The sequence below is a fragment of the Scaptodrosophila lebanonensis genome, unplaced genomic scaffold, assembly GCF_003285725.1.
Source record: "Scaptodrosophila lebanonensis strain 11010-0011.00,11010-0021.00 unplaced genomic scaffold, SlebRS2 tig00000311-arrow-arrow-pilon, whole genome shotgun sequence".
NCBI classification, from domain to species: domain Eukaryota; kingdom Metazoa; phylum Arthropoda; class Insecta; order Diptera; family Drosophilidae; genus Scaptodrosophila; species Scaptodrosophila lebanonensis.
Window position 1 is genome coordinate 195,947 of NW_022060643.1, and position 25,168 is coordinate 221,114.

The 25,168-nt window shown below is 35.7% G+C and overlaps 1 protein-coding gene across 2 annotated transcripts in view; it reads right to left on the minus strand.

Moving 5' to 3' along the window:
* The window catches only part of LOC115630084, a 160,872-nt gene that overhangs the window by 100,828 nt on the left and 34,876 nt on the right, over positions 1 to 25,168 (minus strand). For both annotated transcript variants that reach the window (XM_030526710.1, XM_030526709.1), the window contains exon 2: positions 10,578 to 10,622. The gene's annotated coding sequence lies outside the window, so the exon portion shown is untranslated. The remainder of the gene's footprint in view (positions 1 to 10,577; positions 10,623 to 25,168) is intronic.

Below are 25,168 nucleotides of genomic sequence, written 5' to 3' on the forward strand. Positions count from 1 at the left end.
TCGTCGTCGTCGTCAACGTCTATGTCGATTCTGAGGACGAAGCCAAAGTCGTCTCCATCTTCTCCTTGTACTGGCTCTGGTTTTGACTTCTGCAACACACAGCAGCAACATAATTCGTGAACGAACCTTTAATACATACAGGCGCACACGCACACATACACTTACGAAAAATCATTTCAAGGGCAGGCGCATTGGCAGGGTTGCCACCAAAGCGGAAGCAGGCGCTCAAAATTGGGGCGCCTGCAACCGTGGCAGCACATCGTTATCCTTAATGCTTGATGGCTTGGATAAAAGCTTAATAAATATTGTTTGCCTCGCTACACACACACACACACACACACACAAAGACACACGCAACCAAAAACACACACACACACAGATCGCTACGACAAGGAGAACTCAAAAGTTGCCCGGTTGGCTCAACATTTTTCCACGCTCATTCGAGTTTAACTAGCAACCTGTTCTAAACTTCCGCTGTACGTTTACGTATGCGTGTGTGTTTGTGTGTGTTTCTGTGTAAATACAGTAAATGCCGATTATACCACACCTCAAATTTACCTAATCTTTTGAAAGAGCAAACAAAAAATATATTAAAGGAAGAGGAATTTAAAACTATTCCATAAACATGGGCCTACAATTTAAAATACGTGAGTATACTCTATTTGTTTTATACTGTCTATCTAAATGATTATAGTTGAATGCTACTAGTATATTGGGAGATAATCTGGTTCGAAGGACCAGAATTCGGATTATTCAAACAGAAAACCCCTTCACATTCAATTATAATTAGATTTATATATGTTTTTAATTGTTTGAACTTTTCTTTTCTAAGGCGCCGTACAGGGATTAAAAATTGTGCTTAATTAAGATCTATTAGCTTCCGTCTTCCCTCTTCGAATCCCCCTCACTTGCCAACATAGAAAAAATAAACCACTTTATAAAAGAGGCAAAAAACAGAATCTAGCCCTGCAAATAAAAATAATTAACATCGAGTCGAAGGCACTCGGTAATCTAATATAAAGTACTCGATTTAATTTGTTAAAATTTAAAATAAACAAATTAAGATCCAATTCGTCTGAAAGCCTTCGAACTTTTGGATTTAGGATTTATTCTAAGTTGCAAATGTAAAAATAAATAATTATATAAAAATCACAAGATTTAAAGTAGTTTTATTATACTCGTATATGTCGTTAGTAATCGATCGATATACAAATTGGGCCTTTTGTATGTATCCCTGGATAGTTTCTTAATTTTAATCGTAACAACAAAACGTACAGAACGAACGAGGAGAACAAATATCAACGTGTGGTCTTTAAAAAATCGAATTTGTATTAAGTTCATTTACTCATTACTCTGATTATAAAAGGTATATTCTTCAGTTTGAAATTGATGATGATTTCTTTGTCTGCTCTTCAGTGTAGAAATACAAAATTTCCACAAGTTTAGCGTACTGCTGCGGAGGAGCTTATATACAAGGTGCATCCGAAATTAAAAACAACACAAAGTAAAAATGTGCTTGTGCCATTGTTACAAAAATGACGATCGAACTAAGATCAACTATTAAGGTATATTTTAAGCTCGGCATAAGCCATATAAAAGTCTTGTACAACCATTCGCAACGAAGAACATGCCGATTGAAGACTCGTTTGAAATGCATCGTCGTGGAAAACGTTGTATTAAGTCGGAAGGTGATTATTTTTCAATTCTCAACTCTTTCTCTCCTATTTACATCAGAACACACGTGCATATATTTTTAATATAACTTGGTAATTACCTCGAAAGTAGCTCATGCTTATTAAAATTGGCGTCAATTTCATTTAGGCTCGTGTCCACTGTATGTATTTCATTTCGTCAAAGCGTTTAGACCAAGAGGAATTTACTCATTTGTCTTGGCGTTTCGCCTCTTTCATGTAAATAAATTTAGATTTGTAGCCAAAGTACCACAACGATTTTTTAACAGTACACACACACACACACACAGACACACACATACACAAAGAAGCAGTTATGTGTACATGTACATATTTATATATTTTTGGTTCGCTGCCGTATTTGCTTGGTTTTCCTTATTGTCTTACCTTTTTGCCTTTCCTTATGTCGATTGACAGATTTGTCTGCCTAATGATTTTGTTTGCCTCAACGCTGCTGTTGTTGCTGTTGCTGATGAGCATGACGACAACGACAAGGACAAAAAATCTATGCCACGGGCAATGTCTTGGTGCCATATCTGGCCGCATCTCCCGCTGTTCTGTTATCATCGTCAGTCGCAGTCTCCGTCTCAGTCTCCGTCTCAGTCGTCGTCAGTTGTCATCGCTGTCGTCGTTTTTTGTTCTTCTTTTACTTTGCGTCCGCGTTCCGTCTCGTCTCGTCCTCTGCTGTCCTGTGCTGTTCTGTTCTGTTCTGCCTTGCTGCTACTTTTTAACAATATTTTACCTTCCTGTTTTGTATACAATATACTCGTATAATTTTTTTCTCGTTTTGTGCTTTGCGACCTTGATAATTGTGCGACTGTCCCCTCCGCCGGCATGACACACGTTCGAGCGCTTTATGAAGCCATAAATTAGATGAACACGATGAACATGCTCAAGTGCTGTTCGAAAAATGTCTGCCGTCGTCAGCAAAACATGCTGCATACGCACAGGCGCATCAACGTAAAGTAGCTCAAAGGTAAAAGTAGTGGGTGGTAGGAGGCGGAGGTTGGTTAGGCATTAAAAGTTATACGCCCAAACAGCATACTACTATAAGGCGAGAAGATATGTTCACAGCTGCTAATTGCTAAGAAATACTCACATTTTTGGCTTAATTAGCTTGCATTGCTCCTCTCTGTCTACACAGATACAGATACAGACGCATACATACTCTTACTCGCACTCGCACTCGTACTAGAGCATCTGCTGAAAACTTTAATAATCATTTTTCAAAATGTGAGCAATTTTGAGGAAAAAGTTTTCAAACAATTTTCATATGCAAATAACGCTTGAGCGATTCACAAAAGTTTATCTAAACACAAAGCCTGGACCCAGCAGGTATACACATAAAACTCCTCCAAGTTAGGGACGGACGATGCCCCCGAAAAATTATGACGCAGCTGTTCAATAAACAGTTCGTTCAGTCCGGTAAGCGATGCGCAAACTTTTCCCTCAATGTCGAGATGGAAATGGCAATGGCCATGGAAATGCCAATGCCAATGGCAATGGCAATGGCAATGGGAGGGTGGAACATTTTTATGAAAATATAATCAAAAACAATGTTTTTGCAGCGAATGAAGAATGACGAAAAAATTTCGAAAGGTACGGGTATGTATCGGGAGCAATTGAATATTGCTTGTCAATGTTCAACGAGTATATAATATAGAAAACCGCTGATTAATTAGACCCACTAACCTGGCAGCGGGGGGCGCACATCTGTTCAAAAGCGAAATATGATTTTTTCTTTATACAAGTAAGTATATTGAAAGACCGCCAAAAAGCTACGCAACAACGTACCCTTTTATTCATCGGCCATTTGTTTTTTTAAATTAAAAACAAAGCAAAACAAAAAAACAACGTATAAGAATAAAACAAGTATTTGAGAGCAACGCGGCATGCGTACCCACTCATATTTATATACAAAGGCATTCATTTATCCGGCTGCGTACTCGGTGCTCGGAAAGTGCTTTCAGGCATGAGCACAATGCGAAAACAAAGAAGGGAAAAAGTAAACTTCATTTATATTTATAATAAAAATTTATTCCGCGCTCTGTTGCTCACTCACCGGTAATTTTTCTCGTTTTGTAACTTCAAATACAATTTAGAGGCGGCGGTGGCGGCGGCAACAAACAAAGCGCCGAGGCGCACAATCAGTTTATGTGCTCTTGACAGTTTAATTTTGCGGAAAAAGGTAAAAATATAAGTATATGTATATATAGAACAATAACATTAATAACATAAAACGTGTAAGTACATATCCTATAATCGTACAGCATTTGGCAAATGCATTTACCAATAGCCCCAAAAGCTGCAAATTAAATAGAACATTGTCAGGCTAGGGTTAAAAGCGACTTAAATAAGCAATGGAACCAAACTGTTCAATAAGCTTTAATCTGAGCAGAACTGTTCAAGTTTTTTCATCAGAAACAACAAAAATTACATTTCTATTAATATAGATAGTTGCTGTTAATTAGAAATTAATAGAAGCTGAATAATAATTAAGTAATATTATTTCGCATCTCAGCGCCTAAAGGCTTCATTTGATCGATTTAGCTGAAACAGAGTTTCTTCCCATATCCGTTCAGTTAACAAATTTAAAAGTTTTTCAACTGTATTAAATATTTGTACTCCATTCTTCAATGTGCTCAAAGGTTTCGCTTGAGTTTTCAATTCAATTAATCTTAAATAAAAAGTCCATAATCGTTGAACACATTTTATTTAAAAAGAAACCACAAAAAGCTAAACTTTTACTGATTTGATATTAAAGCGATTTGAACTTAAGTGCGAAAAGAGAAAAATCGCTTAAATAATAGTTGGCCCAAACCAATAACAGAGTCTAAAGGCAGACGCAAATTTTATTTAATCTATTGGAAGGAATTTCATTTAAATTTAGAGCGAACTATTTGGCACACTTTCAAATAAATTGTGACATTCATGCCTATTCTAGGGCCATTTAGGTGTTTTATGACGGCAAAGTGCTGACAATGTCGGCATTGTGTGTCAAATTTAATAATAAAATGTGTCCGATTGCCAAACTACACTTGGGCCTTTTAATTTCAAAAAGTTTCAAGCCTACCTTTGACTTTTGTGGCTTTGGAAAGGGCATCTGAGCTGCTGATATAACTATAAAAGCATGTGTACTATATGTGTGTGACATAGAAGGTCCAGCAAGTATTGCAGTAGCCACGAAAAAATGTGAGAAATTTAAGAAATTGGTTGACTTGGCGCCTCTGGCAAATCTCAGACAAGAAATGCAAAGCAAACGCTTTTCAAAAAATGCTACTTTATTGCTAAATCTAAGTAATTATCATGTCTTGAAGCCAATTGGCAGAGAACTGGTTGGAACATTTTCAAGAGATTATTTTTCGGGATGAGAAAACGTGAAACCTAGATGGTTGTATTGGAGAGATCTGCCAACGAAACCTCTTTTAAAGGTGTGGTTCCCAATTCTATAGAATAAATTTTCGTAAAAAACCTCTTTGCTTTTTCAAGCGCAGTTTTGTGGAGGCTTAGAAAAGCTGTGGTTCTCAATTCTATTGAAAATATCTGCTCAAGAAACTTCTCTCCTTTCTTAAGTGCAGTTTTCTGGAGGCTCAATAAATGTTTGGTTCCCAATTCTATGGAAGAGATCTGTTTAGGAAACCTCTTTGCTTTTCCAAACGCAGTTTTTTAGAGTCTATTTAAAGGTGTGGTTCCCAATTCAATGGAAGAGATCAAAGAAGGAAACCTCTTTGCTTTTACGAACGTAGTTTCGTGAAGGCTCTTTAAAGGTGTGGTTCCCAATTCTACAAGAGAGATCTGCTCAAGACCCCATTGTTTTTTCTTTAATTGCAGTTGAATAGTGGAGCATATATGTCTACATTATTTGAAGCTTTATTGTAAGTTTTATTTGATGATTAAAATGATTTCTAGAATCTTCGAGTACATAATCTGCTCTAGAATTTATGAAAATTATTCATAGTTGCAACAGATTCTAAATGCGGTATGTACTGCGAAAGATTTGGTGTATATAAGTACTACTTACAAATAAAAATGGTGTACTTGAAGCAATCCTTGAAGCAATACAACCATTTTATTTACGTGTATTTGTATTTTACGAACTGATTATTATCGCTAAAGGACTGAGTCCGGACATTAAGTGGCAGGTGCTCAATGTTTTCACAATCGATTCAACAATCTAATGGCGAGTCGAGAAAGTGATGTGTGAATGGCAAACAGGCAGTGGAGAAATGTTGGCTCAGGTGGACAAAATGGCCGCCGCCTGAAGCAATTAGGACATTAATTGTAGGGAAAGTACAAATCAAACTTACAGTTTCTTGTCATTGTTTTTGTTTCTTTCAATGTTGTTGTTGTTGTTTGCTTTTCTTGGAAAATGGCAGTGGAATATAATTTTACAAATTGTTTGGCATTAATTTAATGCTGTAAGTGCTGTGTGGTCGGTTCTCCGGTTCGGTTCGGTTCGGACTCTGCCAGCTGTTTGTTTGAATGTAATGCAATGTTTGAAAGTTTGCACGTTTGCACGTCTGTCTGTTTGTCGGTCTATTTGTCTGCTTAGCTGTTGCTTCTCCCGTTGACGCAGTTGTCAACGCAATCAAATTTATTACCCGCAGCGCTCACACAGATGTACACATGTGTGTGTGTGTGTGTGTGTGTGTGTGTGTGTGTGTGGGTTTGTTGTTTTTGTTTCTTGTTGTTTTAGCTTCTGTTATTGCACGCGTGTGTGCGTGAGTGCGCGTGACATTTCACAGCTTCAAGGCGCATTGGTTGCTGACAAAAGCAAATTTTCCTTTTTACTTCGCTCATTTTCACACACAAACAACAACAGCAACGGCAACAGCACAGAGCTATGAGAACGAAAACGAAAGCAGAAGCGAAACTGAAAGTGAAAGTGAAAGCGAGAACGCGAACGCGAACGAAGCCAAAGACATCGAGGACAACAACTTCTGTTTCTATTCCCACTCCTGCATTTTACTCCTACTCCTGCCACGTATACCTGTTCCTGTTCCTGCTCCTCCAGCATGCTGTTTCTGTATTTGTGGCAACGACATTCAAATGCGCATAAGAATCATTAACTCAAGACAAGGCAATGGCGCGACATGGCATGAGGTGAAGAAAACGCACAACTGTACTGACTGTAAGACTGTATGAGTGAATGTGTGTGTGTGTGTTGTGCTTACATTAGAGAAGGGCCGTCTCACTGCCTGATCGTGAGACCGAAGACAGTGATTGATTACACAAATTCTATTTATTGACTGAGCAAGAAAGGAAATCAATTGACCAAAATGGCGTTTTTCGTGCAACACACACGGCGAAAGAGTGTTGCTGTTTATTAATTACGGATTGTGTTCTGCATTCCACAGTAAACAGGATTTTTTCAAAGCATCCCTTTCTGCTGGTGCCCCTTATTGATGGAAGACTTCACTGCACACTTCCTTTATCGGCATTTGATGACAATCGGATAAATAGAAGCCGAGTTATCGCACACCAAGTAACCCTGTGCGATCGATATAAAAATGGCAATCGAACAAAAATCGAATATAAATAGGCAATACTCAGTTTTTCATAAGAATACAACAGTTTGTTTGCGTTACAGTTTTAAAGCCTTAGGCGCTGCGTATCAAGATATATCGAACCATTGGAGTGATGTAAATTCGTCACTAATATATATATTCATCGTTAAAAAAAAAAAAATAAATAAATTGCTAGAGAAGCTAAAGATGCTCGAAAATATTGATACTCCACAAAAAAAATTGTATATGGCAATGGAAAACTTTTAAAATGCTTAAAGTTGGGAGAGCGTAGGTATGTCGTGAGGCTGAATTTGATTTGTATTTGCATTTGTTGATTAATATACTATTAATATTATTATTTTTAAAACAACCAGCGTTCATTTACTCCAAAAAAAAAAAAATTCGATCTGACAATGGAAAACTCTTAAAATGCGAAAAGTTGCGATTGTTTCACTGCTCTACATGACAGTAATAATTAAGTCACTGTTATAGACACTGTTTCTGTAGTTCCATTAATCGAAAGTAGCAAACATTTCACGCTCTCATCTCTAGCTTACGAGCAATAATGGCTGCCTGCCATCGCCATTGCTTACATTATAGTGAACTCAATAATTTTGGTACTTAATGTACGTTTACTTGAGGGAATGAAGTGACAGTCAGATGAATGCTGCATAGTTAGTGAGCCTCCTACACTCCAACAGGTTTCTCCCCAAAAACTACGCCAAAAACACATGCCTCTATACTAATGTATATATCCATGTACATACTTTGTGTAGACGTATAGTATATATGTACATATTTAGATGTGACTACCTCTTTTGGGCTATGTGGCACAATACAATACAGTTGAAAAATTCCAGGCTTGTTTGCTTTAAGCTTAAGCCAGCAGCTCATTTATTTCCTTCCGAGAGACTTTGAATCGAAAATATAACTAACTGTTTTTGCTATGAATATATAATAAGAATCAAACATATTACGTGTCCGCTCCATTGCTTCATTGATTTTGCGGACAATTACTATAACAACGATTTAAAATTTAACCAAAAGACAAACTTTAGTTGAGTGGATGAAATACTTTGCAATATTGTAAAATGTTTTAAACTTTTGCTTCAAAAGAACGAGCAAATGCCAACATCTTGCGCAGTTCAAAAATATATATGTATATACACCGAATTCAATATATATATATATATATATATATATATATATATATATATAATAAATAAAAACCGGTGATTTCAGGTTGTGGTCCCTCGCTGTTATGGTACAAGAATTGTTGGTGATCATACCTATAAAAAGACCGAGAGGTTACGCCCCTATCTGCCTGATTCGATTTTCAAGTATACCCTTCCCTGTTTTATTTAATTCAATTAAGGAATGTTTTAGGTTAAATCTAAAATGCGTTTTCATGCGTTCCTAAAAGTTCGTCATTGACAATTTTTTTATTTATTTTTATTTTTTTTTTTTTTTCGTTGTGGGTCATTGTTCTTGACGAAACTTCTGACCACATTGCTCAGCAAAACTCTGAGACGTTCAAATGTTGGCTCAAGTTGTGAAGCACCTCTGTGAAGTGGCGGGCGGCACTTCAAAGCGGCAGTCCAGGAACAGGAAGGAAATCGATCGGGCCAACACCCAAAGAACAAGTCAACAAACAAACACTCTTCACTTCAGCTCTGAAGAAGGTATGCATGTATGTGTGTTTGTGTGTAGTGTGAAAAAAGAAATTTGTGTAAAATAAATTTTTAACTTGGCTAACAGTAGCCCCAGAGCCGTCCCTCCTCTGCCTGTACCATTGCACTCGGCATGTTGATGTTATAACAAGATAAATTAAAGTTTCCCCCTATTTTTGTTGCCGCACGTCCATTTAAAAATAAAAGTTTGCTCTTTCATTTCTCTGCCACGTCATCATTGTGTTCGTCTTCATCGTCTGCGTCCTTTTGTTTTGTTTATTGTCTGTCATGCCGGCACGTTGCCGCCTCTCCTCCCTTCCTCCCTCCCTCCATTAGTTAGTTAGTTTTCAGCTTTTAAGTTTGCGTCAAATTACAAAATAAGTTTAGTTTGTTTCACATGACACTTGTTTTTGTGGCTCCAAAGCTCTCCAAATGAATTTTGGCAATCGTTTAATTAAGTTGTTGTCTCGGCACGCCCCTCGGCCCTGGCCCCTACACTGATAGAAAAAGGCCTTCGATGGAGAAGTTAGTCATCGTACTTAACATTTCTTCAATTTTACTTGCGTAAATATAACATAAAGATTTGCACAGATCTATCTGCTCATCACAACAAATGAGAATAGCCGAAAAGTCTTTGTTGAATAGAATAGGATATTATAATCAATTCACTATATAATGCATTGTGTCTGACATCGTTTGACAAAAGCATAAGAAGTAAGAAGAAGTGATGTCCCAGAAATTTCCGACCTAAAAACAAAAATGCAGAAAAATGAGGAAAAATCATCTTACACCTTTCTCAGCCATATTAATAGCTTCGATGCCCTTTTTAAAGTGAGAAACTTCGAGCTTCTTCAAATAGCTATCAAGCGCATTCTCTACACCTTCACCTCTAATTGTTTGCTACTGAGGTAATGTTTCTTTTTTTTTTAGAAAAAAGGAAATAAACAGAGGAGACTAAATCACTCCCTTCTTCGTCAAAAGCGTCCCTTTTTTTTTTGATTTCTTGAGTACATAATACTTGCCCCGTTGATTGTTTTTCTTTTTAAAATATAATCCCTAATTATCCCTAAAAACTAATTGTTTAAATCACCGCCAAACACTTCATTGAAACATCTTTACGATTATAGAAAAATGTTAAACAGTTTGACTGCTATATTAGCTAGGGTGGATATATCATCAATAAAAATCGTCAAAAAAAGGTAAATTCATTGAAATTGATTTCGATTCTAAGTTGCTTGTTTTTGATTTGTTTAAATGTTTTAATTAAAATTATTATTAAAAAGCAAGCTCGTCACCGAATAGTATTTCCAAAATGTTTAAACGTTTGGGAGTGGTTTGTGGGTTTTTTAGTTGCCATAAGTTGAATAAACTTATACAGAAAGTTCGTAGCTTACGAAAGAAAAATATACTACAAAACAATATGCTATCGGATACAAATTTTTAGCAACGCCTTGCAGTTTGATTTCCAAATAATTTATTGAATTTTTGTAGCTTTGTAGAAGAAAAATATATGTACAAAACAAATATATATGTAGGTGCTTGGTACATACTCTTCGTATCAGATACAAATTTGTACCAACAACTTGCATTTCTATTTGAAATAGGTAATTGAATTACAAAAACGTTTTGTTTTGGCAAGTATTTAGCTTTTTCGAAAAGCAGCTGCACATTTTATTTAGATAAAAGGCAAATTATTTTTGTAGTCTTACCTGAAATTGGTTTTGCTGCGGTTGGTTGCCTTGGATTGGCTGCCCCTGCAAGAGATGATCGGAACTTAAGGTTTATAAACGAGTGGCAGAAAGTATGCATCAAGCACCAATAAATATAAATATATATATACTCGTGTATATGTAGTATATAAGTATACATTAAAGAAGCGCTCGCGTCCTTTGTTGCGGCTTATGGCGGCTTCGAGCTCCACTCCACAGCCACTTGAGCAGCAAAGGGCTTTTGCTTTTTTGTTTTCTAATTGCACGCCTGGAATTTGTTGTTGTTGTTGTTGTTGTTGTTGGGCAGAGCTTAACAAGCCGAACATAAAAACCGCAGGCGACCCGAGAGCTTGCCAAAAATATAACTCGTTTTATTACCTTGGCCATAAAGCGCTCCGTCAGGCTTTGCTATTCAAACAACAACAGCAACAACAGCAGCAACAACAAAAAAAGTGAGCATTTAACGTATTCCAAATGCAAGTTAAAAGACGCCCCAAAGTATGCAAAAGTTATAAAAATTTACCAGCGTTGTAAAAATGGAACCACAAAAGCGGCAAACTCACACACACACATTCAGAGACACTCACACACACGTATGTATGTATGTACTTGTATATACTCTCCCTTGAGCACTCTCCACCCACCCATGCAAATTAGCCCACAGAGTGTTGCATATATGCAAATTTTCAGCCGGTTTACATTTAACATTACTCATACGCACATGTGTGCCAGTTAAGGCAGCCAACAACAAAGTCAGTCAGTCAGTCAGCCAGCCAGCTGTCTGTGCAGCAACAACAACAAGAACAACATTGCCTGACCCAAAAACTTGCCATGTCAAAGCAACGTGTGTGTGTGTGTGTGTGTGTGTCTGGGTGGAGGAGGGGGAGGGGGTAATACACTTGCTTTGCCCAAAAGGGTATAATGAGTGTTTTTATTAATTCATGTGTAAAAATCAGATGAAATAAAATAGCAGCATAACTGTTTTGAATATAAAACAGGTCGTGGCCATGTCCTGCTGTCGGGTATCGTGGTTAGAAGGGAGGCTCAAATCATACGGATGGGTCGCTGGGCGCTGCTCCCTCTCCCTCTCCCTCTCCCTCTCCCTCTCTCTCTCTCTCTCTCTCTCTCTCTGTAGCTGGCTGTTGCGGCAAGACCGAAAAGCCACGCGCCAGAGGCCGTTGCTGCATTGCTTTTTGGTTAACTTTTTGTTTTCGCATTTACAGCACGTTGAGCATAAATACACACACACACACACACACAAATACACAGATACATACATACAACTGATAGACAGACAGGCTGACAGACAGACTGACAAACAGGCTGACAGGCACACGCTTATGAGCAGCATAAAAATAAACACAAATTGCTTTGCACTCACACATACACACACAAATGATGAAAGATGCGCAGCAAAAAAAAGAGAGAGAGTGAAAGGAAGAGATGAAGAAAGAGCGAAAAAATAAACTGTTCGAAGGATAAACAGCAACATTGTTGAATCGTTGAATGAGTTTAAACTAAATGAGCCAACAATTACATTCAAGCTCTGTCCACTTAGGAGCAACATTAAAACAAAATACCCAATTATACAGTCAATAGGAAAAGAAATAAAATGGATTTAGTTTATAAATATAGAGCAGCTGATGTCATCAAAACTAGAGTATAGGGATGCCAAATAAAGAGGAGCACACAATATCGGCAACGAAGTCGTCGAATGCGAGAAATTGGAAACATCACACCTGAGAACATTGTAGAAAAAAGCGATCGCCAGGGAATAAAACGCAACTAGTCGCAGCCAGATGAATATTTTCAGATTAAATTTAATGTTCTATTATTTCATATTCAAATCAAATATAAACATCGTAAATTTTACTAAAAACATATTCAATTAGTGATTTTAATATGAATAATATTCAAAACAAAGTGTAAACGAAATTGTTTTGATTCCTCTCTAGATTCGGGAAAACTTTTTAAATCGCACAATTCGGAAAAGCTAGCAGTTTCTATTTACAATACTTTCTATTCATATATACATCAGCAAATATTAGTTGTAGAATTAAAATAAATGTGATAAGCATGTCTACGAAACAGGAACAACTAGCAATTTATATTTCGAATATGTTGATGAAAATTTCAAAATAAATAGTTTTGATATAGGTCCGTTGCACATATTTGTATTAATATTGAGCTGGCAATTAAGAGCACAGTGAAAATTGTCTTGGCCGGACACTCACCGTCTGCATTGGGCTTAATAAAATTTCAACACATAAATGGGATACAATTGGGCTCAGCATGAAACACTTTACTTCTTTCAAAATGGTAGCCTCAAATTTCTATACGGTTTAAGTTAAAAAAAAAACTTTACACATTTTATGGCAACAGTAACTGAAAACTAAACGTGGAAATGTGAATTAAAAGTATGGTGTAAGATGGATCTTTACTTGGGAAACTACTTCATGTACAGAGTAGAAAATATTTGAATTTCATTAATTAATATTTAAATGAATTTAAGCTGGTCATCATGAGACTTGATTATCGATCTAATATTTGAATCTAATTAAAAAAGTTAAAATTAAGATTGATTGATTATTGGCTTCTTGAGACTACCTCGCCAAATCAAATGAGCAAGTGCTCTCCTATGAAATTTGTATGTCATTGAAGAGATTCCACAATTAGGTTCTTCCTATCATTGTAAAGATATTTGTTTTATTTTTTTATACTCGTAAATAAATCAAAATGAACGAATATTTTTGTGGACAATTATTCCGCAAGCAACTGATAATTTGTATCGAAGACCAGCGTTTCTCTGTGTTCAAAACTGCCAAACGCAATGGTAAGGCAATACAAATATTTTGGTATATTTTTGTAAACTTATCAAAGAAACAATGTTGTCTTCAATTAAAAATAAAGAAAAATTAAAAAAAAAACCGACGTCCAAAAAAACTATTCCAAAACAATAATAAGAACAATACCTACAATAATGTTGGTACTATTATTATTTTTTTTTGAATCGATGTCAGCCAAGGTACATAGATTTGTAACTACATACATAGACAGCGACGAAAGGGGAACTATCAACTATCTTGTCTTTCGTATAAACGTTAATTTTAAAAAAATAGTTTTTAAATTATTCTCGCATTATTATTGCTATATTATTGCTAGGTATATTGAGAGGTAGTGAGGTAACAAACACAAAAAAATACGAATTGAGAACCTGCTCCTTTTTTAAAGTCGTTTAAAAACCAAAAGAAGTTGGCAAAAAAAAACATTAGATAACTAGAAGTATTCTGTCCGGACTAGACACAAATAATTTAATTCCAAATTACTTTCATAATTTTGTAGGAGTGTGTAATTAGCACCAGCTGCTTGGTATTATAATACTTACTAAGGTGCAGTTTTATGTGTGTGCGTGTGTGTGTGTGTGCTGGCAGTAAAACAAAAATAATAATACAAACTCATAAAAAAGCAATAGCTAAGGCAATAACAACAAGAACAACAACAACAACTGCGAACACAATTTTAGCAAAACGCCAAAAATTATGCAAAGTTTTGTGCACTGAAGGAACACACAGAGCAACCAATTAGGGGGCACAAAAAGCAGTCTCTCTGAGGGCTGCCAACATGGGACGAAGGACGAACGATGAACGATGAACAAGAAGAGCAGCAAAAAAAGAAGAAGAATAGGAAGAGGAAGAAGCGGAAGCAGGAGCACAAACACGCACGTAGAGAATGGAATGACGACAAATCTGTTGACACATGGCCGTGGGCGATAAATGGGCGTGACTACCAACTTCCAACTTCCAACTGCCAACTACCAACTACTGACTATGGAACACTTCCTCTGGGTATGCGTGTGTGTGTGTCTGTTGGCAGTTGCCAAGTTTATGCATATTAAACAGCTATCGAAGCGGAGAGCGTTTTTCAGTTTTAGACCAACAAGACGCCCACACACTCACACTCACACACACGCATACGAAACAGTTTACGTGTACCTAAGGTTGCCCTTTTTTTTTGTCCTTGTCACGTGCTTGTTTGCGCGTGCATACGGATGTAGGTATAGACATGTGACCGGAAATTTCATGTGACAAATTATACGAATCATATACTCCGTGTATGTAAGTATATACGCAGTGCTTGGCTTTCAATTCCATTCATTTCCTCTACTCACTCAAACAATGTTAAATTGTCATTTCCATAATTAATCCATCACATGGCTATAACACACTTAAATATTCAATGTAGATACGTAGAGCAAAACCATACTACATACTACTAATAATTCCGGGCCAACAAGAAACTTTTTGCCTCTCTGCTTTACAGATCCTTTTCTAATTATAATACATTTTGCTTCCTATTCTCAAGCGAGCCTCCCCCTTCCCTCACCCATGTCTTCTATTTCCAGGTAGCATCGCTGATGATCACTGCTGTGAGTATCAGTGATTCCTTTTTATTAGTTTTTAATTATATTTGTATCTTTTATTATGAAAGTATTTTTAATTTATTATTTTAATTTAATTGTACCTGTTTTGGATTTTTTATTTCATTTCTTTTTTGTTAGCTCTCTGACTATATCAAATAATATCTCCCCACCGAGTCGAATTCGTTATAAAATATTATTGCAATTTTTATAGGCCTCTTTAATTTAATTTTTTTTAAGCTCTCTATTGTATTGATTTATTTTTTACATCGGCAGCTTTATTTGTTGATGGGAAATAAATAATATCCACCCAACTGATTCTGATTTCCAAACAGAGCAAACCCTAGTCTCATCAGTGCGGGTCAGTGGTTTTGAAGAAAACCCAATACCAGGCCATGACACTCGGGAGTATTCTCACCTGCTTATCGACAGCATATTAGGCTTCAAGGCTTCGAACGCAAGGAGTCCTGCTCTGCATTATTTCTTGACATTAGACAAGCGCTCAACCGTGTCTGTTACTACGAATTCAACCAAGCCTAGTCCTGTGCTAGTGTAGGTGGAAATTAATCGGACTTTTCCTGCGTCAGAGCTGGATCCCTTTCATCCTGCGCACTGTTGGCTACCCTGAGGTCTCGCTCTTTGGTTACGTCATTCCATTCCAGCTTCAACAATTGCATATTTTGCAAATTTTGGCATCTCATCGTCAAAAGTTGCAATTGTTGCTGAACGAGGCAATCGTAAAGCCTGGATTTGAATCTGTGGACAATTTTTTGAAGGCAGCCTTGCGTTCCACAATCGGCATTAAAGAAAGACGCTTCGTTTTTGATTTTTCACAGGAAACCGGAATAAATTTGTAAATAAGAAACTTAACAAGAATAGTTATATTTTTGAACTTTTTTATTGCAATGAAAATAAAGTGGAATTATGTGATTCCTACATCCGCATGCAAAAAAGGTTTCACATTTTCTTGTCAACATTTGCTTGAGAATTAAAATATTTTTTCTCAGAAATTGTTAAATATTTTTTAAATCAATCTGTTCGGACGCTTAACACTTCCGTGTGGTTTCTAACTAAGTGAATTTGTATGCTATACTTTCCTTATAATTTTAAACACATCGAAATTAATCAATGGATTGAGTTGAATTCCAGCTGAATGAATGAAATGAATCACTCAGATAGTCAGTTAAGAACAAATAGTTATTTCTCCAATGTTTGGCTTTTCAAACAATTTTATTTAAAAGTTTTTGTAAAAAGACATATAAATACATATATTATATATAGATATGTATGTAGTGGAAGCTAGTGGAGAGAATTGTTTTAGTTGTGTAAAGGAAATTTCTTTAAATAATCCTTATTAAAAAACTTTGACTTACTACATGTCATTTGTTAGCTCGCAGAGTATTCAGATTCAAAGCTTCAAGTGGTGGGTCGTTTGTAAAAGCCTACGCACTTTATATATTGGAATATATACGCACACACATACACACATCCATACATACATATGCATATCAATAGACACACACGCCTGTCTCAATTCTGTTATTTCAAGCCATCGTCATGTTTCCGTTTATTGCTCGCGGCCTTGAAAATGTTTTACAGAAGCGAACAAATATACTATGCACATACATGTACTATATGTAGGTATGTATGTATAATATATGCATATGGAATTGTGTGCTTACATATAAATGACATACTCGTATAATGAAAAATTGAACAGACCGCTATGCGTACCTCGTCCTTCTCGCAGCTCTGATTCCCTTCTCTCAATCCCAAAGCTAGTTAAGAAGATGTTATATTAATTGGTTTTTTTTTTTGTAACCATAAGGATTTCCATACACTGCGTTCTTGTATATCCCTTGAAGCAATTGCTACAAAAACCCAGTTGTGATGAATATTCAGTTTAATGTGTTTTTCTAAGAAAATTAAAAATTTCTCCCTTTCACTGCAAAATTAATAATCAAAGAGAAACCCAAAAGCAAAATTAATAATCAATGAGAAACACAAACGCAAAATTAAACATAAAATACCCTTGTCCCCGTACAGTTAAAATAAACGTTATGTTATACTTATCATTCCTATGTGATATGATAAGTTAGCCGATTTTAATAAAACATAGTATTCGAGTATTAGAACTGCTCTACAAAACTCCAAAATTCCACATTGGCTTAAGATGTCTTTATTGGTAAAAAAAAAAAAAAAAATAAATGAATAAAAAAAATATAATAAAAATAATGAACCCTTCGTATAGGAGCTATATGAGCTATAACATTGAAATTATGTTTAAGTTCATTGCCAATTTCGATCGAACTGATGTTGTCTTTTATTATTATTTTTTTTTTTTTTCATCGAACATTACGTTTTTCTACTAAGGAGCGACGTTTGCATTATTCATGTATTTCCGGATTTTCACAGATCTAAATCCAATGGAGAACTTTTGGGGTGTTCTCTCAAATATCGTTTATGCCAATGGAATGGAGCCTAATACTTTTAAGGGTTATATTCGTGGATTGGGCTAAAATTGACAACAAAACAGTGCTTCAGAATCAAAATTCATTAGAATCCCGTATATTTGAGGTTGTTTTATAAATAATGATTGGGATCTATATGAAAAAAAAACTTCATTTTTAGTCATAGTGGAAAAAATTAACTTTAATTTTGGGAGAGTTCCAAGAGATCGTTTTTCTTCTTAGGAAAAAAAAAGTGCAAAAAACAATGCAACATACTTGTAGTTTTTTCCACTTAACTTATTTCGCACACTGTAGAAAAGTCAACTATATTTTTTAGCCGTAATTCATGGAATTTGCCATGTTTCCTCCTCCGTCCCTTTTTTCTTTTTAAATCAAAACGTGCACCGTTTGTTGGGCTCGAGTTTAACTTTTGAGTATTATTATTATTCTCCGTTTTATGACGGCTTTTTTGTATAGGGCTATAAAATGCTTGTGGGCTTAGATAGCGAACCTTAACTCGCGCAACCATTTCATTCTTATGCTCACATCCAATCTCTCTGTCTCCCTGTGCTTGTTTTGTCAATCTCCATCTGTTGCTGCCCTGCTGCTGTTCGTTGAGTAGAGTGTGCGGAAACTTTTCAAAACCAATTTCATTCCAACACATACATATGTACACACCCACACCCACACACACACACATGCAGACAGAAAGAGAGAGTGAGAGAGGTAGATATTTATGGAAGGCAGCGTATTTGTTGAGTTCGCTTCCTCATTTCTTGTTGGAATCACAGTTGTGTCCGTCCGCCGTTCAGTCAACTTTTCATTCTTCTCAAAGCCATTTTCACAAACACTTTTACAGTTTTCTGTGGCTTTCGTTTTTGCATAAACCATAGATACCGCTATCTTCATCATGGACTTCATTTGTTTGCACATTTCGAATGGCCAGAGAGCACAAACGCTTGCCTATTTGATATCGACAAAGTCACATTTTATTTTATTTTTGTCCTCGTACACACACACGCACGCGGAAACATATATACTACATATGCATGTGTATGTATTTGTGTGTGTGTGTGTATGTGTGTGTGTGTGTGTGTGTGGTCATTCGGCAACATTTTACATTTTACAGTTGGTTCCCAATGCCATATTACGTATACGCCAGCTGCCATGCAAGGCCATGGTCAGCAAACTGCAGACTGCTTGCGTTTGTTTGTCTTCATGTGTATGTGCGTGTGTGTGTGTGTGTATGTGGGTGGGTGTGCGTGAACAGTGGGCTAGCACCTGATTACAAGATATACATTTATTATACCCTATAGCCGGAGGGTAAAAAGGATACATGTTCTAGGTTTGTGTAAAGTATGTTAGAGAGAGGAGGAAGCATCTCCGACCATTATAAAGAATATACACATATACATATAAAGATATACACAGTTCGTTTCGTCGTCTGTCCATTTAATGACAAACTTGGGAATTATTTTTATTATATCTGTTATATTTCGTTTATTTATATCGCAAATAAACGATAATTATTTTAACAAAATAATTGCAATTGCAATAGACTGGAAGGATAATATATATCTCTCCCATTCCATCTTGCTCATCCTTTCTCCTGTATTGCAGTCAACTTCGCCTTCTTTGCATATTTGTCAGCATTGTAAACATTCTTGGATTTAACCTAGCTCTCAACTATTTACCAATTACGATATTTTCAAGCGCCATTTCAATTAAAGAAAAGTACACCTAATTCTGTCCTTACACGGTGTTTCTTTACACGATTTTGATGTAACACGGTTTGAAAATTAAAAATTTCATATATATTTCTTTAGGATAAGGAACCAATCACCTATATATGATCAATGTTTTTTTTTACACGACTTTTTCTGTAACTAATCTACCGTGTAAAAACAGAATTAAGTGTATTTGTACAACTTTGGGAAACCTCGATCTAATTAATTAATTATTAAGCCTTATTCACATTTTCATATTAGTTAAACGTGTTAAACAATTAGTTTCTGTAAAAAAAAAAAACTCGCAATGCTAATCCATTGATTTTCTTTTAATTCTGCAATTACATTAATTGGTTATCATCTAATTTATTAAATTTTAATTAAATGGATTATAGAAATCCCAGTATATTTTATATATTTTCTGTTAATTTGTAAACAAATTAGCTGTTTTTGGAAGTTTTTATATTGGATGCCATGTCATCGAATTTGCATTTCTGGTTGCAAAGTTAGTTTAGCGTTTTAGTTTTCATTTTGAGAAGTCTGCAGCTGCATCTATTAAGCTGTGAGTTGCTGTATGTAAGCAAGTGTGTGAGTGTATTTGTGTGTGTGTGTGTGTGTGTGTATTGTTTGCATTGGCCGCCAGCGTTGTGGCAGCTGTGTGCCCTCATGCTTCAGCAGTTTGCCGCAATTTGCATACACATTAATGTGAGACATGGCACTAATGGGGTGTTGTGTTTGTTGTTGTCATTGCTACTGCGATTGCTGCTTTTTTTTTGTTGTTGTTGTTGTTGTTGCTCGCGTCTTCATTGCATTTGTCCGTGTGGAGTGTCATGCATTTACATTTACATTTACATTACAACACAGACACAATGGCCAGTCCATAAAGAAACGGAAAAACAAAAGTAGCCTCTAAATAGCCGAATTCGAGCTAACTACTCGTCGGAGTAGCTAAGAAAGCAAATTGGCAATTACTCTACATATTCCCTCTATATATTCCCAAGTGACAAAATTGTAACATAACGAAAAAGTCAACTAAAGGATACATTACAGCGACCATTGCACAGTGGTCGGTCTTCTATGGAATCAGCGACCAAACATACTTCTAGTGGAGCTATCGTACTGAAACTTATGTCAACGGCTTCTAGCTGACAGTATTTTAAAAATCGTATAACAGAGCGATTCAAAATGAACTTTTAGTACATACAATTATTTGATTTTTATTCGAATTGAAAGAAAATTTAGTAAGTAATTTAGTATCCATTTAAGGACGTTTTACATCAGCTGACCAAATTTCATCCAGATCGGACAACTATATCATATAGCTCCCATATAACCGACCGACTAGGAACGAACCCCAGAAATACTTGCAGCAGAGATATCAAAGTGAAATTCTAATGGGTATTAAATCATAAAACGTTAGAATATTGCTTTTAATTTAAGACAAGGTTTTCATGAAGGTACATCAGATATTATAAGAAAATAAAACATATATAGAGAAGTGGAAACTGATTTTATAATTAATCTAGCAAATCAAAAACAGATTTGAGTAAAATTGTTGTAATTGTTTTAAAATTGCTCAGGAATAAAGCAGCAACAACAACATAGCATCGAAAAAGCTCCCAAAAAAATATGGAGACTGCTTTGCTTTATTGATGATAACACAAAATATTGCAAAAACTTGAAAACTTGCAAAAGCTGAAACTAACAGTACAGAATCTAGAAACATTAACTCATATTAAAATAGAAATACAAAATACTTTTGCTTTAGCTGAAATGTATCTATCTGTTTAAATGCAAAACTTACAAAAGCTCGGGGTAAACATAATTTTTATAACAAAATCACAACAAGTTATAACATAAAAATATAGTAGGTATATACTTAATACCACTTTCTTCGATATTCATTTTAATTCGTGGGGATAGTTATTGATTTAATAATTTAATTTAATTGTTGAAACACGACCTCACTTTTGAAGCCTGTCAAAATGCTCTCTCTTTTGAAGCCTTTCGTAACAAATACAGATGGAATAAAGAAAAAATGCGTTACCGTTGTATTGCTGGTTCTTTTATGAAATAGAGATGATGCATTTGTTGGCACAATTCTGAGTTTGTTTGACGTCGACCACTGTGCATTGTCATGCTCGGATTTCCGTTAGGAAGCTGCCTTCAATTTGTGTAAACTGGGTTCAAAGACCACAAAAGCCGCTCAAGCGGTTTCTCCTCCAGCTGCTGCATGACAGAATCGATTGAATGGAGGGCTTGGTGCAAGTTCTTAGTATGCAGTGGCATCTCGCAGACAACGCTTTCGTTTCACGAAATGCCTAATATATATCTTTATGTTCAGAGTAAATGCCAATGACTTGAAATGAAAGTGTAGTGCATTAATGGTTGATTGAATTGATTTGATTTGCAGTGCATTTGCATTGTTGCTGTTGTTGTTTCCGTTTGAAATCGTTCAAAAAATGATTCATTTGTACTTCAATCATTTTCAATGTGCCTTCTTCTTTTATTTATTGCGCATATTTTTTAACTATTTTATGACAAATTTCAAGTCACATCTTGTAAATGAATGTAACCAGTTTTTAAGCGAATACCATCTCTGACACTTTACCTTGATTTCAATTTAGTTATACCCTTACAGGGTATTACGAATGCTATTCCGACACTCGGCGGCATACATACTATTTGAAAATGCGACACAATTGAAATGAAAAGGAACTAAACTTTTTGGGGTTCTTTTTTTTTTTTTTGGCCATGACAAGCTAAAAGCTTTTTGTAGAAACTAATTAAAAAGCAACAAAAGGACAGTTTCTGTTGCAGAACACTGCCATCGTTGGTGACATGGGGGCTGCCCGTTTCCACCCATTTAGTTTTACAACTACATTTTCAAGTGTCACATTTAATGTCCAACTGGAGGGACATTGCTCGCATAAGAACTTTATGTTCATGTCTGGCTCCAATCGGTCGCCCTAATCGGTTCGATTATGCGGATAGACGGACAAATTGACACATCTAGAGTAACTCAGCTCTCTGCTGTTGTTTATGGAACATGTGTGGGTTGTGGCACGCACACGCTCACGCACATATCTGACCATTTGGGTAAAATAAAATGAAAGCTGAAGGGCAAAGCAGCAGCAGCAGCAGCAGCATCAGTCGATGGCTGACTTCAGTGAAACATTTTATGCAGAAAATTACTTAAGGCGCTTCCACAGCTGAGATGCTGTCGAGGTGCCGGCAAGTTGCATCGGACACCTAACACCGTTGCCTGCCAAGGCTGTCATGCTGTGAGGCGGCAGCAACGCTGAAAATGAAATGAAAATGCTGGGCGGTTGCCTTGCTGGGGGAGGAAGCAAAAAAAAAAAAGAGAAACAGGATAACCAGCCAACGAACACTAGAAGGCATTAATACTAAATGCACACAAAATAGTAGTTTGAAATTGAAAGTAATCAAATGGAAATGCAAGCATATGCGGAAAAGTGAACGGGAAAGCCTTCAAAAACTAAGCTAAGCCCTTTCAACCCAAAATTACAGTCAACAAGTATGACAGAGTTCTGTAAGATATAGAAAGCAATTACAAGTATATTGCAATAGAACACATTCCTCTGCGGCATCTATGACCACATATGGCTTGTCGAGCTGTCTGACAAATCTTTCCCCACCGGGTCAGAGATTCCTTTTTCATTTTTTATTTCTTTACTAATTGATTGAAGTCTTCTTTCTCTTATAAGTTTTTAATTTAAAATATTTGTTAACAGGTCTATAAACGTCTCTGACTACAATTGACTGTGAATTGGCATATAAAATTCCCCCATCGAGTCGGAAGCGTTTATGAGATATAATTGTAATTTATAAGGACGGCAAATAAAGATTATTTTGTTTTTTTTTGTTTAAGCGAAAAAAATACATTCTCTCATGGAACAAGTAGGTTTGAGAAAACGAGGATTATACCAATCCTTATATCCTTCCTTTAGGATTAACTAAAAGTTTTAGTTTTTTATTCGTTCTCTCACAATATAATGATTCGTTATGAGTTATACTTTGCAACTCAACCAATAATCCTTATTTTTAAGCAAAACAAAAAAAATCATAAAATAATGATTTTTCCATGATTTCCATAAAAATCCCTTTTTTTTTGGGTACACATTGCATTTGTCTTATAAAATAAGATTACAAATAAGTAGATGTCTTGATGCGTTTCGTAAATTTATTTTTATTTATTTTTCAACTCCTACAAGAGGATTCTCGCGCCAATCTCTCGGCGTCATGATAAGAGCATTCGTTGCCTCCTTTTGAATTCAATTTAAGGAGGGTGCTTTCGCAATTTTGCGAAGACTGTGAGGAAGGCAAGTTGCATAAAACATGTTCTCTGCTTATATATGTTTATTACTGAATATAACGAACTGTCAGTTCTTTTTATATAAATATTCAGCGCTTGTCTGTGATTGACAAGAAACTGCGATAGAAATGTGCTCGTCTTAGTGGGGCTTAAACAACAATATATAACCACACATCATCACATATGTTTTCTTTAAGAAAAGTAAAATGTTGAAATCGAATTAGTATTTAGAGGCAAATATCGGTTTCACGCATTTTGAACTCTGGAGAAAAAGAAAAGGTCTTGATGCACTTTTTTTCATGAATTATTCGGTTGAGTGTACGAAATAAGAAATAAACACACGCCACAAAATAATAGGCATTTTGTAAAATTCATTTAAAGGCCGCACCAAGTTATACTTCTATTTACTAGTATGTATATTGTTGCTGAAAATTACGTAGAAAGAAACAAATTTTACGCCCACAACAATTGAGCATCATTTCGTAGAAATATCGAATTATGTTTACTAGGAAATCGAATGCTATTAGCCGTTAGTCATTTGCCTTGCCATTTGAATTGCTCGTTTTGCTTTTGAAACCTGTCAGACTTCATATTCTATTAACGTGTTTGAAAGTCAAGATTCAGCATTTCCCGCCCTTAAGGCATGTAGTAGGTGATACCTACACTCTACCCATACACTTCACTTCTCTAGCCTTTTGGCATATTTTGCTAATCTTACATATAACATTTAAGTAGTACACTATCGTGGATACAAGACATACATACATACTTGTACAAGTATTTGTTAGCTTTTCGCTTCTCAATTCCGCAAAAGTTGCGCTTTGAGTAAGTTCATCATTTAATATGGCAATGTGATTAATTTTAATATTAATTTCATTTCTACATAGTGCAGATGTCGATGTTGTTGCTTCTCTTACCTTGAGCTCACTCACTATAAAAAAAAGATGGCATTTTTAATTAAATTATTTCTTGAAAACTGCAAACGTTTGCTTTTTGATTAAATTTTCAACTTTGTCAACTGCATGGCTGGCAGGCCGGCAGACAGGCAGACCGGCAGACCGGCTGGCTGGCATTTGTGTAACATTTTTTCCGCTCATGTGCGGATTGAACTCATAAAACAATTACAATATGTAAAAATCTATCATTTTTAGTGCCACGCAGCCAACTATGGAATGCTCTTTATGTTGCCTAAATGTTAAAAGGCTGCGCTATGAATTCTGAAATGTTTTAAGTAAAAGCTTATAAAATATATAATTGCATATAATTACATTTAATTAAGCAACAATAGCACATTAATAATAACAATAAAGTTTAAGCAATAATGTGGAAGATAAATTCCATTAGTAATTAAATAAACGGGCAGCATATGGCTGCCAAAGTTGTTGCATAAATAACTAACTGAAGTATATTATAATATTTGTAAATAAGTAGTTTCAAGAGTTTACAATTATTCCTTTAATAAATAAAATATGTATATAGTAATAATAATATTGTTCATAAATATCAAATACATGTACTTATAATAATAAACTATTGGTATGCCCGTATAGCTAAAAAGTAGCATACGGACTTTTAAAAAAATGTTATTCGTTCCGTTTGAGGGTATGCCTTCGGAACGCAACAAATTAATTATATCCTGAACCCAAAGGACATAAAGGTAT